This window comes from Camarhynchus parvulus, chromosome 4, assembly GCF_901933205.1.
Source record: "Camarhynchus parvulus chromosome 4, STF_HiC, whole genome shotgun sequence".
In the NCBI taxonomy this organism is placed as follows: domain Eukaryota; kingdom Metazoa; phylum Chordata; class Aves; order Passeriformes; family Thraupidae; genus Camarhynchus; species Camarhynchus parvulus.
In genome coordinates, this window is record NC_044574.1 from 8,596,278 (window position 1) to 8,609,742 (window position 13,465).

The 13,465-nt window shown below is 42.4% G+C and overlaps 1 protein-coding gene across 2 annotated transcripts in view; it reads left to right on the forward strand.

Annotated features, from left to right (window-relative positions):
* The first annotated feature begins 3,750 nt into the window (after positions 1-3,750).
* NSD2 (nuclear receptor binding SET domain protein 2) overlaps positions 3,751-13,465 on the forward strand; it is a 73,545-nt gene continuing 63,830 nt past the window's right edge. For both annotated transcript variants that reach the window (XM_030946786.1, XM_030946785.1), the window contains exon 1: positions 3,751-3,881. The gene's annotated coding sequence lies outside the window, so the exon portion shown is untranslated. The remainder of the gene's footprint in view (positions 3,882-13,465) is intronic.

The window sequence follows — 13,465 nt, forward strand, 5'->3', positions numbered from 1 at the left end:
ATAACACTGAGCAGGTATCTCTGCATCAGTGCTACATCAAAACAGGACAATGGGCAGCAGTAACTTCACCAATGTATTCGTGGTTTAAACTGTTAATGTCTTCAGTGTTCACCCCTAATACATGGAAAAGTCTGTGAAACAAGGAAATCTACATCTGTACATTCTATATGGCCTATTACAGTACTCATTCAACACCTTAGTACAATAAACACTGCAAACATGCTGTGCTGCTCTGCTAATTTGGGAATATCTGATTAACACATAGACTACCCTCATGTAACTTCACTTTAGCACTACTTTCAGTTAACATTGCCACCAAGATAATCTGCATGCAGGAAAATACACACTAGAGAGGTTATTATATAAAATCCCAAAACAAAAATGGGTACAAGAAAGGAATTTAGAAAGCAATCAATCCTTAGCATCCATATAGGAAAGAAACATAGGCAGAAGGCTCCTGCCATGGAGATCTATGAGATTAAATGTGCTCATGAGCTGCTCTTTGCCTTTGCCAGGGCAATGGCAAAGCTTCAGCACAGGGACTGCTGGTCCTCATCGTGTCTAATGGCAACAAATACCCCAAAATGTCAACAGCACTGACCCTGCTCTCCAAGAAGGCAGCTCTGCACTGCTGCACTGAGTAATGCCACACACACTGCCTGTTCCTGGCCTCTGTCTCACACCCTGCACCTCCAGCAACTGCAGCTCAAGGCCTTGGCTTGCCCAGCACTCACTGTCCCTGCTGTGGCAACAAAACAAAACTTCCTTCACCTTCAGAACTCCAGCACATGCCTAAAGCCAGGGGCACTCAATTCCGTTACTGCTGAATAAGTGATCTTGAAAAAGTGCTTGAATTGCAAATTATCTTTTGGCCTAGTAACTAATTGATAATCTCCAAAATATTTAAATATTTCTAGGACAGCATGCTATGACTACATTTATTTAAATGCCTTTGAGTTGAAAGAGAGATATTAATTGTGATATTGTGATACTGTTTAACACAATATGTCAATAAAAGTTGAAAGTAAGAAGCAATAAAATTTTGGACACCAAATGAAACAGGAGTCACTAATAAATGAATACTTTTATTTGCTCTAGTTGTGCATCTTTGATATTTCTTGGATACGCCATTGAAACCAAAACTGCTAAAAGATATTTTCTAATTTAAAATTGCAAGGAAATATAATGAAAGAACAAAATCTCCAAGAGGTTCAGCCTGGGAAATTGTGACTACTAGAAATTGATTAGAGGACGTTTCCTTCAACTCCTTCAAAGCTATAGCCCAAGTGTAATGCAGCATGCCTGTGATTTGTCAGCACAAGCTTATTCTGCACTGCATATGCATTTATACCTTGAGAAGTTAAAGCTTTTTTGAACTCAATTTTCAGAAGTGTCATATAACTATATCCCCTTGCAAAGGACCAGGCTCTTTGTGTACTGCAGTGGAAAAATGAGGTGTCTTTATTACCACAATAAGAGCTCAAGGAAACAGCCAATTGTTTTGAAAATTAAAAAACCTGCAAGCACAATTTTTATTTAAAGGGTCAAGACATTGGACAAGTTTGCACCAGTGTCTATCTACAATATAAACTGGTAGTATGCCATTTAAAGGTGTTAACTCCCAGCATAAGCTTTCTTGAAAATCTGCATGGTGCATTTATCAGGAGGTAATTACATGGCTGCAAATCTTGGTCTCACAGACAAGACCAGTGATCTACAGGAATTCTAAAGACTAAGGAAGATTTGTCACCTTGACCATGATAACAAAATCCTTCCACTTGCACCTTAAAGAACTGACACAGAAGGCAAACATAGGAACTGTGTTATCTGTAGGATATTATACATTAGTGATAGGTACAAAATGAAAATTTTTTTCTCTTTTGTAAGTCATACATAATGATTAATTTATATCATCGGGCCTGTACAAAATGTTTATTCCCAAGAGAATGTAGATAAAGTATTTGTATAACACAAATTATTGATGATAATGTTTTTTATAGAAGTTGGGGGGTTTTTGAGGGGGGAACAGAAAACACCCCTGAATACATGGCATGCTTTGTACTTTTAGTATGTTAGATTTACTGTTCAACTATGAAGAAAAGCAAGCCTGTATATTCCCTTACATAAACAACTGGATTCACATACTTGCACTTCTATTTATTTGTATTGATACTGGTGCCTCTATTTTTAATTAGAAAGGATCTTTAGTTTTTCTCTGACTGCATTTAACTGAACTTTAGAAAGGAGGCTGGATAAAACTGTCACGACTCTTAATCCAAATTAGCGATTTTAAAATGTAATGGCACTTTATCTTTCTCTTTAGCGCTGTAAACACTGACATTCGAAAACTAAATCTTGTTTGTCTAACACCTTAAAGATAGTGTATTTTCTTTTTCACTGAAAGGCTGTAAAACAAGTTAAGGTACCTTTATCACTGCAGACAGATCTCCTCCAGCCACCTTCAGCCTAAAGTTTTAATCAGCTAATGATTAAGATTTTCATTACTAAGTACTTAGCACTAAATTTGCACTGTTCAACTGCTAACTGCCATGCAGCCACCATTAAACGCTCGCCTGAAAACATCAACAAACTTTAACATATGAAAGTAAATTAAGGATCACGTAAGAAAATAGTCTGAGCCTTTCTGTAACAGATGGCCTAATTTCACCATTATCCATGAAGTATGACGCTGGTGTGTTCCCCTCCCTCAATTATCATCTGTTTACCTTTGGCAGGAGTTGCGACAGGTCGTTAGCTACCAGGTTAATGCAGTATCCATAGCACCGAGGAACTCCATTCTCTGCCTTGTACACAAACACAGCTTCTCAGTGCTCCATAAATCCTTTATTAAACCATTGAAAGCTTGAAAAATCTGGCCATTACCTGCTTTACATTATCTGGTGCAACGGTTCATGAGAATATTTGTTCCTATTGTAACATGACGGCTGTTTAACGATTTGACCTAAAAAAAAAAAGAAATAAAAAGGAAAAAAAAGCTGTGTTTTCAATTGGCAAATTACAAGCACATGTACTTATTTTGATGCAAGCTTAAAAAAAAAAAATAACCCAGGCCATACTTCCAGAAGAGACAGCCCGGATAATTCGCAGCCAGGCACACTTCGGCTCTTACAACCATTCGACAGCCTCCAAATTGTGCGCAGTTGTACGGAAAGTCAAAACATTTGGCTTAAATCAGAATTTTCAGGAAGCGCACGTGTACGGTGGCTGAGGCCAGCGGTGAAGAGACCACTTTTCAGCCGGCCAGAAGGAGAGAAATAATATAAAGATATTTAAAACTAAACGTTTTTTCACCTTCACTTTCGGGAAGGGGGGGGTGTGTGGGTTGGTGGTGGGTTTAACGCGTTCTTGCGCACCTGGGGACGGCTCACGGCCACATCCCCGTACCCCAGGGAAGATTAATAAAAACAACAAAAAGATGTTTTTTATAAAAGCGTTTCCCACCGCGGTGGGCGGGCTCTGGACGCGCTCTCGCCCACCTGGGGGCGGCGAGCCAGGCTCCCCGAGCGGGCCGGGCCCCACCTCGCCCCGTGGCCTTCCCTCCCCTGGCAGCCGGTCCGGGCTCCCCTTTCCGCGGGGCGGCCCCGCTGCCGGCGGCCCCGCTGCCGGCGGCCGCGCGTGCGGGCGGCTCCGCGCGGGGGGATTTGAAACGGCCGCTCCGGGGGCCGCGCGGCGGCGGCGGCCAATCAGCGCCGCCGATTTTTCGCGCTGGTTCTGGCCGGAGGAGGGGGCGGGGCCGCCGCGCAGGACCCGCCGGAGCCGCCGCCGCCGCTGTGTCGCCTGGGCTCCCGCCGCTCCCCGGCACCGAGATACCGCCGCCGCCTCGCCCGGCTCCCCGGGGAGAAGGATGCGCTAGGGCACAGGTCGGTAGGCCGGCAGCGCGGCTGGCTCTCCCCCGCGGGAAGGGAGGAGGCAACCGGGGCACGTTCCCGCAGGCCCCGGGCGGGAGGCGGGAGCGGCGGGAGCGGCGGCGGCGAGGCTCGCCCGGCCGCGGGGATGCTGCCGCCCGGCCGCGCCTCGCCGCGGGCACCGGGAGCCCCTCTCCCGGGCCGGGACCGCGAGCCCTACCCGGCAAAAATGCAGCGGAGGCGGCGTGGGGGACAGGAGGTTCCGTGGCGGGGCATCCGCGCTCCCCCTCCCGCCCCGGCGCTTCTCCCGGGGACTCCCCCTCCCGAGGCTCCGCTCCCCTCAAACTTACCGTCCTTACCGTCTCCATCTGCCCGGGCAGCCCGCAGCTCCCGTTTCCCCGTTCCCCGGAGGAGGGCTTTTTTGTTCGCTCCCCCCTCCTCCCCCCCGCTACCTGGCCCTCGCTGCGGGGCCGCGGGTCCCCCCGCCTGCCCCTCGTCCCCCCCCGGAGGCTGCCGCAGGATTTATGCCGCTGGCTGGGCCTGACTCTTAGGTGGCGGAGGAGCGGAAAGGAGCGATGCCGAGCCGGAGTCCCGGCTGTTGCAGCTTCATCCTTTCCCTCCGACCGCCTCCTCCTCCTCGGCGCTGCGGGAGGTCGGGGGCAGCATAAAGGGGTAAAGGAGAGGTGCCCACCCGTCCCACCTCCCTCCCCGGGGAACGGGGGATCAATCAGTGCAAATCAGACAGAAAACCGGAGCGGGGGGACACGACCGATGGGAAGGGGGGAAAAAGCCCTCCCCAGGATTAAAACCGCCCCCTTAAGGGGTAGCGAGGCTGCAAATGTTCCCCCCGTGGCGGTGAGGGTGTGGGGAGGTGGAGGCTGCTCCTGCCCCTTCCCGCCGGGTAGGACTGAGATTGTACGGCAGCAGGAGTGAATGTAACTCTGGAAATGTATGGAGGGGGAAGCCATGTTTGATTTATTCCTCCACTAAACACTGGTGTGATGATCCTTCTACTTACACCCTTCTGCAGTCCATCCTGGACCGGTATGGGAGGAGAGCCTTGTTAGGAAAATGGAAAGAAAACATTCCTGCGAAGGCGTGCGGGCTCGTTGGCTCGATATTCATTAAGTATAAGAGGACAGGGCTCTTGTAACTTGAATTGATATTTGTGTGGTAAAAGAGCTTGGGGAACTTGTATTCCCAAGGCCACAGTTACAGCTCATCTGCTGTGGCTTTACCGCTCTGGGGGTGGAGAAGGGAATTTGCCATATTTCTTGAATGTATTTATACTTGCTTTTTGGTTTTGGGTTTTTTTTTAAATATGTCGGCTGAAAGGAGGAGTAAACACTAGTAGAAGTACAGAGACGGTAAACACCATATTTAAACACATTTCAGAGAAAATGAGCTTCTTGCTAACAGGCATAAGGCAAGCAAGAGGCTGGTATCAGTCATTGCCCATGTATTTCATGTGCATGAATATTTTCTTATTGGCATTTACATTAAAATTGGTTTATAATGTTTGTTAAATTTAGGAGCTAGTGCACCACACACTGAGTTAGCTAAATAGGTCTGCTTTAAAAAAAATTGAAAGAAAAAGGAAGATATGTTTGGCCTTTAGCCTTTGCATACATCCAAGGAAGGTAAACACTAGGGTGGAAGTGAAGTTTGTAATAGATTTTGCTAAGAGTCCTTGCTAGTGAATTAAGCAGACGTATATCTATATATGTAAGGTTACTAATTCCTTACACATGGACAGTGTGGCTTCAGCTGCAAGAATAAATTGGTTCTTCACTGAAATGTCTGTATGTTAGTAGGATATCTGCAAACTTATTGCTGAAGCTATTATTTGCTTGTTTGCTGTGGGAATTTCGCTTGGGAAATGCAGCATATCACCGTTAATAAACTGCTCAGTTTCACAGTGTGGTGAATTTGACTGTGGCGTATTTGACTGTTGGATGAAATATTGGAATTAAACCACTGTGTTGCAGGGCTACTCAGGGCTCCGTACTTAAAGTAGATGCAATTTGTGGTTGCTTTAGTAACTATCTATATCCCAGATATTAAATCATACAGGAATTTTTGTCTAGTATGCAACCATCAGAAAATCTGACAAGTTTTTTCAATATGTGAATACAAATGCTGTAAATAACACTGGAGACAATGTGAAGGTTATAGGACTATCCACCCTCATACATACTTGGAAAAATCCAGGTATTAAAAGTACAGTAAAACCTACTACTTTATCAATTGTTATTTGAAAATGCCAGAAGAAACTAGGTCATTATACTTAAAGTACTTTAGAAGATGGAAAATAAAAATAAAATATATTTATTTTTAGTTCAGTATGAATCCAACAAATGGCTGGTATGAATAAAAAAAAATTTTGTCTGTAGGTCTATGTGCCTTTTCTGAAGCCAGTGGTAGTTTTGCAGGTGAGATTATTGCATGTAAATTACTGCCTGCATGCAATAGACTGGATACTACAGCAAAACCAACCCTGCTTGGGTTTAGACTGGAAACAAAAAATGACCGTTGATGGGTGGTTTTCTAGTATTTGGGTGGTGAATATACGCATATATGTGAGTTTGTATCCAAAACACTGCACTAATAAAGTAGCAAAGGAATGGCAAGAGGAGATTGTTTTTCAGTCCTGTTGTTTGTGGCCCTTTCACCTCTCACTGTTGCACTGAGCCTGCTTTTTGTTCCACCAGTGTCAGTACATTTCCCTAGCGAGGTCTTGTTTCTGCAGCCTGATAAATGTGTTTCCTTGTGGTCCATCAAAGCCTATTGACTGCATTGGGGCTCCATGTGCATAAATGTTCACCTGCTCTGCTCAGATTTTTGTGTCAAGGATCTGGTGTGTGATGAGTAGAAGACACAGACAGAATTCTTGCAGTGATTTGGTCACTGCTGGTCATTCCTGCTTATATAACCACACAGCATTTCTTGGGTTTTGAGCATAGAAGATGGTTTAATGCATGAAAATTGCACATATTTCCTGTGTAGAGCAATGTAAAGGGCCAGGCCTTTTCTGGGGAAAAAAATTAAACCTCTCATCAAGATCAGTGTGCTGCGCAGTGAGAAGCATCTATTAAGTGGTATTGCTGAAAACAACAGATTCCCTAACAGTCAGTAATCAGGCATGAGTGAGAACTGCTTGGGTGGGACTAATAATAATGCCATAGATGATGACTCCATGTTTTAGTCCTGTTTGTGGCTCTACTGTTTGAGCTCTTTCATTACTTTCCTGCAAAGAGAATTGAAATGGCCTTCTGGTTGAGTAGATGTGATAGATCTGGTGTAATTATCAAATCCAGCCTTGGGATGAAGGAAGAATGGACATCATAGAATTAGAGAATGGTTTGGGTGGGAAAGGACCTCAAAGATCACCTAGTTCCACCCCCTCCATGGGCAGAGACAGCTTTCTCTAGAGCAGGTTGCTCAGAGCACCATCTCAAGTGGATCAGTAAGTCCCATGTTCCTAGGGAACATCACTTCCCAGTTAGGCTCCAGCTTTGAGAAGTGTCTTCACCAAGGATGCAGTAGAATCTTGGTGGTCAGTGAGAAGTGGAGATGGAGCTTGGCACCAAGATTAGTGCTCAGGTGGTGAAGTGAGTCCAAATTTCCTTTGGTGCATAATTGCAGAGAACTTGGGAGAAAGGGGCTGTAAGGACAGTCTTGTTGATGTGCCAGTATTCACCCTGCTGGTTGTAAATTCACATAGTTGTTTGAATGGGTCAGTCAGCTATTTTATACAGTTAATGGTCACTTGGAAGGTTTTGATTCTGAGAACATTTTTGAAGGAAAAGAGAGAAAGTACCTAAATTTTCTGCCTTCATTGCACCTTCAAATTTGCTTCTCTATGACCTGCAGTCGTTGGAGGTAGCTGTATAAATGTATTTGCCTTTTTCCTGTCACTGACATAAATTACTAAAATGATACATCAGGTGTTATTTTTAATGCTTTTATCAAGTTTGTCAATATCTCTAATAGTTAATTAGTATTTTCTAGCATCAGTAGGAAGAGAAGTTTTTGGAATCTGTAGAAGGAAAATGTAGGCCATATTCCTTTCTGGTGCCCTTTTGGTTGAATAGCGAGCTACAAAAATACTCAAAGTTCATGGTGAACAGGAATTTATACTAATATTTATTAATACCTTGTGATGATAAGTAGTGCATGATGGACTATGCATTAACCTTCCTGACAAGCAACTCTAAACTTTAGCACCAGGTAATCTATTGACTCTTTGGTACATTCAATAAGCAACCTCTGTCCAAAGCATACAGTAGATTATAACATAAACTGAATTTTTTAAACTGCATGTTGTGTGCAATAGACAAGTACCTGTGAATCATGGTTGAACCAAAAGCAGGATTTGTACTATCCTTGCTAATGTTAAGGAATAATACCATTGCATGGAAGTTGTTCTTATGGTACCATGGTATGCTGTGTGGAAAGTAGGTGTTTGAAAATGTACTTGAATGTTTCACAGCAATCAGATTGCACTTGGTGAGTATGGAAGAGTGAAGTACTAACCTGATGTACTTCACAGTTTTCATATGTTGGGCAAAATGACTTTGCCCTGGGGCACCACTGGTGCAGGATCTCATATATGACTTATTGTGAAACTAGTAAAATATATAAGAGACTTAAAGCATGTTTTAAATTGCAAGGATTGCTCAACAGGTGATGGCTCTGTTTCTAGTTTTGTTCCCATCCTTTTAGCTTATCCTATTTTCATTTTGGTGCAAGATAGCAATTTGATCTTCTTTTGAACTTTGGTATTCAGCTCCCCAGCACAAATTGGAGCTATTCGGGGTAAGGATACATAGGTGGCAAATGACTGGAAAACTGCAGCATGATGTGCTATTGAGCTTGATTTTCATAGAAGCTTTGCCATTTTTCCTCTGCTGTTTGTGAAGGATACTGATGGTTTTCTGTGTCTCTTTGGAGAAGCACAAGGATGTCTTGTTCTGTTGTCTGACAGAGATCACCATTTAACTGTCTTTGTGACATCTCTTTGGCTTGTGCCTTATGCAAAATACTAAAATATTAGCATCTCACATCCATGCTAAAATACACATTAAAAATGTGTTTTATACAGAATCCTAGAGTGTTCTGAATTGGAAGGGACCCCCAAGGACCATTGGGTCCAGTGCTGAAGTGAGTGGCCTGTACAGGGACCGAACCCGTGATGTTGGGGTTATTCACACCATGCTCCAACCAGCTGAGCCAAACTCAGGCTATACAAATCATCTTCAGGCGTATTTGGCCTTGAGGGCTAAGATCAGAATTCCATGTTTTCTTTGCCAAAGTCACATAACAGGAGTGAGATCTGTTCTCTGAATTCTGCCATAGTAAACAAGAGATAAAAAAGGAGCAGAAGATGAGATATTCTGTGACAAAAATATCTTTAAGAGAAAAGGCTGAGGTTAGGGAAGATCTCATTAGAAATGTGATTTAAATGGAATTTGAAATATTTTGAAAAGCTACTGATTAAAGAATAAAAGAAGCATTGGAAAGAATATTTAGTAATGCAGCCTTCTGTCATGGTGTTTGGGAAGCATTCCACACATTTATTCATTCTAATAAGCAGAAGTGTAAATGTTCACACTGTGGCATGGGTTAGTCTCTGGAGCTGAGGTTCCCAAGATCACATATCAGATAAATTAATTGTGGGACTTGCCAGCCTTGGTGGGATTCCATTGGAGCAAAGATCCTGACTGCACTGGCACTCTGAAACATCTAAACTGGGGAGTTATCTCTGTAGTAGAGAATGCCTAGATTCTAGTCTGATAATAAAGCCAGAGGGATTTAAGCCAAAGTATGAACCTTGTAGCACAGTGTAGGGTGAAAGATGTGAATATGGACCATTTCCCTATATGGAGTGCTTGCCAACAACTTTCAATCAAATACTTCAGAATGAAATTAATCTTGTGATTTTTCTGTGAGTGCAAAATGCAGACTCAGGAGCTGGTTTCTAGTAGCACTCCTGAACAAACTAGAAACAAATGCTGGGATTAAATGTGGAATGTGACTGAAATTCAGCAGTAGTGCCAAAAAAAGTTCCAGTCATAAAATGTGTAGCTGAAAGTACATGTGCAATATCTATTCATCAGGTGAAAGCCTGGCTCAAAATGGTAGTGATAGCTGAGCCTTCAGAAACTCTGCAAATAAGGAGAGCAGCTACAATTGCTTAACACTACTGATTTCTGCAGTCAGAACTAGATTTTCCCATGAGAAGTATGTACAACACAATTTGTCCAAAGAACTAAATGTGATAAGACAGTGAAGTAATGCGCAAAGCTAGTACTGTGCTGAAAGGAAAGCAAAAAATTGCAGGAGATACCCACTGCAAACCTCTCTACTCAGAAGTTTTGGAAAGTGGACAGGAAGGAATTGGTTTGTTAGACAGGGAAGTGTTTTATCATTCTGTCTTCAAGTGGAATGGATAAGGTTCACTATATCTACAGAAACTTAAATTCCAGACCTTTTACCTCTAACAGTTACACTAATCACTTTCTGAGAGATTTTTGATGTAGATGTAGCAAAAGAAATAAAAAAGGAATTGAGAGCCCTGAGAATGATGGTAATGCATTTTGGCAAGAGCATGGTAAATCTCCAGCACAGGGAAACACTTCAAGTAATGTCCAAACCAGAAAGGCCACTTCATAGCAAGTATTTGGGTTTGTTTGAAGAGTGTCTAATGTCTGAGGTCTCAGGCCTTGCTTGAGTGTTCCTGGCATACATCTGCCAGTTCCCTCTGTGTGTGTGTTTTGCCTCAAGGAAATACATTGATAGAATTATTAATGTAGTTGCATGTAAATGGTTATGGTCTGTGTGAAGGAGATCAGAATTAGCACAGTATGGCCAGGATCACATTATAGTCAGTTCCATTCAGATGTGGATATGTGCAGTTTTTAGTGAATGGTGCATATCTGTGAGTTAAATTCTGTAGTGCTGTGGAGTCAGGATTTATCACCTGTGACCTTTACCCTCCAGATCTTTACCTAATGCTATGAGATGTGAAGCTGAAAGTACTGGTTGAAAGAAATCAGCTATTTGTACACATTACCTGTCCACATCAGAGAGGTACACTGTGAGTGCAGTGTATTGCTGCTTCTGTAAACAGCAGAAGATGTGGCCAAATGCTGCTCCAGGATTATTTTGCCCTCTCTGTGTGCATACAGCTGGGCCTTCATAGTGTTGGCAAAGCCTCACATATCTCCAGTGTCACTGCCACTTCCTAGAATGATTCCAAGGCGCCAAGTGTGCTTCTGGCATTTAAATGCACCCACTTGGATGAGGAGGCTTTAGTGCTGTGATAGACAAAGATAGCAGACTTGTCAGGATCTAGGCAAAATGACTGTAGCCTCTGGATTAGTTAGCTGCTGTCTGGTCACATCTGGGAAACACTGGTTTCTGTAGAGGTGTAGCAGATAACATCTTGTTAGCACTGCAATTTGATTCATTGCATATAACATTTTGTGGTGTCATCCCAGGTTTGATCTTCCTTCCCTTGAATTCCCTCAGAATCCGCACGATCAGAAATTTTCATGATTCTCTTGGTGAAGCTTCAGGCAGTTGCTGTGCTGTCACAGCTACATATGGGAATAAGAGCAGAATCAGTGGCCATAGTGAAGAGGAAACAGATTATAGTATGTTTATCTGCTGCAGTGAATATTATGTAAGCCAGAGGATCCAGATCCTGAAAGCGTGGTGCAAGGAGTGGAGGTGGGATGCTGACAAAAAAAGGCAATGGGATTAAAGAAGGTATGGGAAATTAAAGTAGTGTTAGACCAGGTAAAAAAGCAGTATAAATAAGCATCTCTGCACTGAAGTGCTGTGCTATTTGAGATTGTGTTTGGTTCTTTGTTCCCAAGCTATGCGGATGCCAGGTGCACAACTCTGAGCCGCCTGAAAGAAGGGAGAAACATCATTTCATTGGCGAGCAGAGACATAAACTGAGCAAGTACTGAATTGTTGAGTCCTGTTTTGCTAGAGAGGGACCATTCCCTTTGGAGTTCTCCAGGACACAGGAAAGTGTCAGGTTTGGGGGTTGCCTTTTTGTATTTATTAAATACTGGTGGTATATTCACTAGTTTCTACCATTTTAGGCAGCAGTGTTCCTCCCTGCTTACATGCAGAGGAGAAGCCATTCTTTTCGGTGTTATCTGTGGTCCCACCACAGTGGTGTGTGTAGTCTCACTTCAGACAGAATTACAATATCTTAGAAGAATCTGATTTTACTCAAATGTATCTCATTGCTTCACCCCCCTCCAGCAGCATGAGTGGAACTGACAACATCAAATTTCTGCAGGAGTGGAAAAAAATATTTCTGTGATTTTAAAAAAAGGAACTCATGGAGAGGAATCCTCTTACAGACTCTTCTAGCCTTGTCCACATGAAAGGGTTGGTTGCAGAAGCTTTTCCCAAGGAAGAACAAGAAAGCAAGTCAATCCATTTGGCAAGCTTGCTTTCTGCAGTGGCAAGCGGCATTTGAAGGGAAGAATTGCTTTCCATTCTACGGTTGTTAAATGCCCAAGTTGGTATTACCTATTGTCTTGATAAGAAGGCGGTAGATACTTGTTTTGGTTCATGAAAATAGGCTGTGACATTGAAGTTCAGAAATTTTATCCATCAGGGAAAAAAGAAAAGCCAACCCAAAACAAATTTTAAAAGATGGATACATTTTTTTTCCCCAAAAAAAATTTGGTGGCAGGTAATATTTGGTAGTAAATGCACTGTAAGTACACTAACTTTTTTCACAGAGTTTTCAGAATGTGCTTTATCTTGTTATATCTTCTGCAAGATTAATTAAGTCTTTACTTCAGGTGCTTTTACATTAATAATTGTCTCCTTTGGAGAGATGCTTTTTTAAAAATTTTCCTAAGACTGATAAATTTTTAGAAAGGTTTGGTATATTTATTTCCAATTCTATCTCAGCTACTACAGAAAAGGTTTTCTTCATGAGAGATGCTGCACTTGAATTTTTTGGCTAGAACTGGTTTGTGACAATTTTTGGCCAATCTTGCAATGCAATTTTTAAGTTGTGTTTTCTTCTAAAATAAAATTCTGTTTAGATCCTGTAGTAATTTTTCATTGTTTTAATGCAGTGAAGAACACAGTGTACTACACAATAGTAAATACTCATCTACTCCTATTTGATATTTTAGGGGTTTCATACAAGATAATATGAGTAAGCATACTCAAGTCTTCAAATGTATTAGCAAAAAAAGTGTAACCTTCTTAATCTCATTAAGTATTTTCTCTCATTCTTATCTGAAAACAGGAATAACCTTTTGTCTTAAAATTGATGAGACAATGGAGAACACTTACCAGAAAGCAATATTAACACAAAAAAGCAGCAGCCATCTATTAGCTTTTTAGTGCCAGCTGATTTGTAGGTAATAAAAATAGCTTTAGTGGGTAAAGGTCTCTTACTGTGAATTTGTACTGAAGTTTGTCATCCTCCCCTTCTTTCCCTCACCTCCCTGTCCCTGCCCCCAGTAATTCACCTGAGTAAGAAAACCCTTAGACAAAACAAAAGTGATATTTAATAGGGATGCTTGTTGGTGGTTACTTACTCAAGTCCCTCC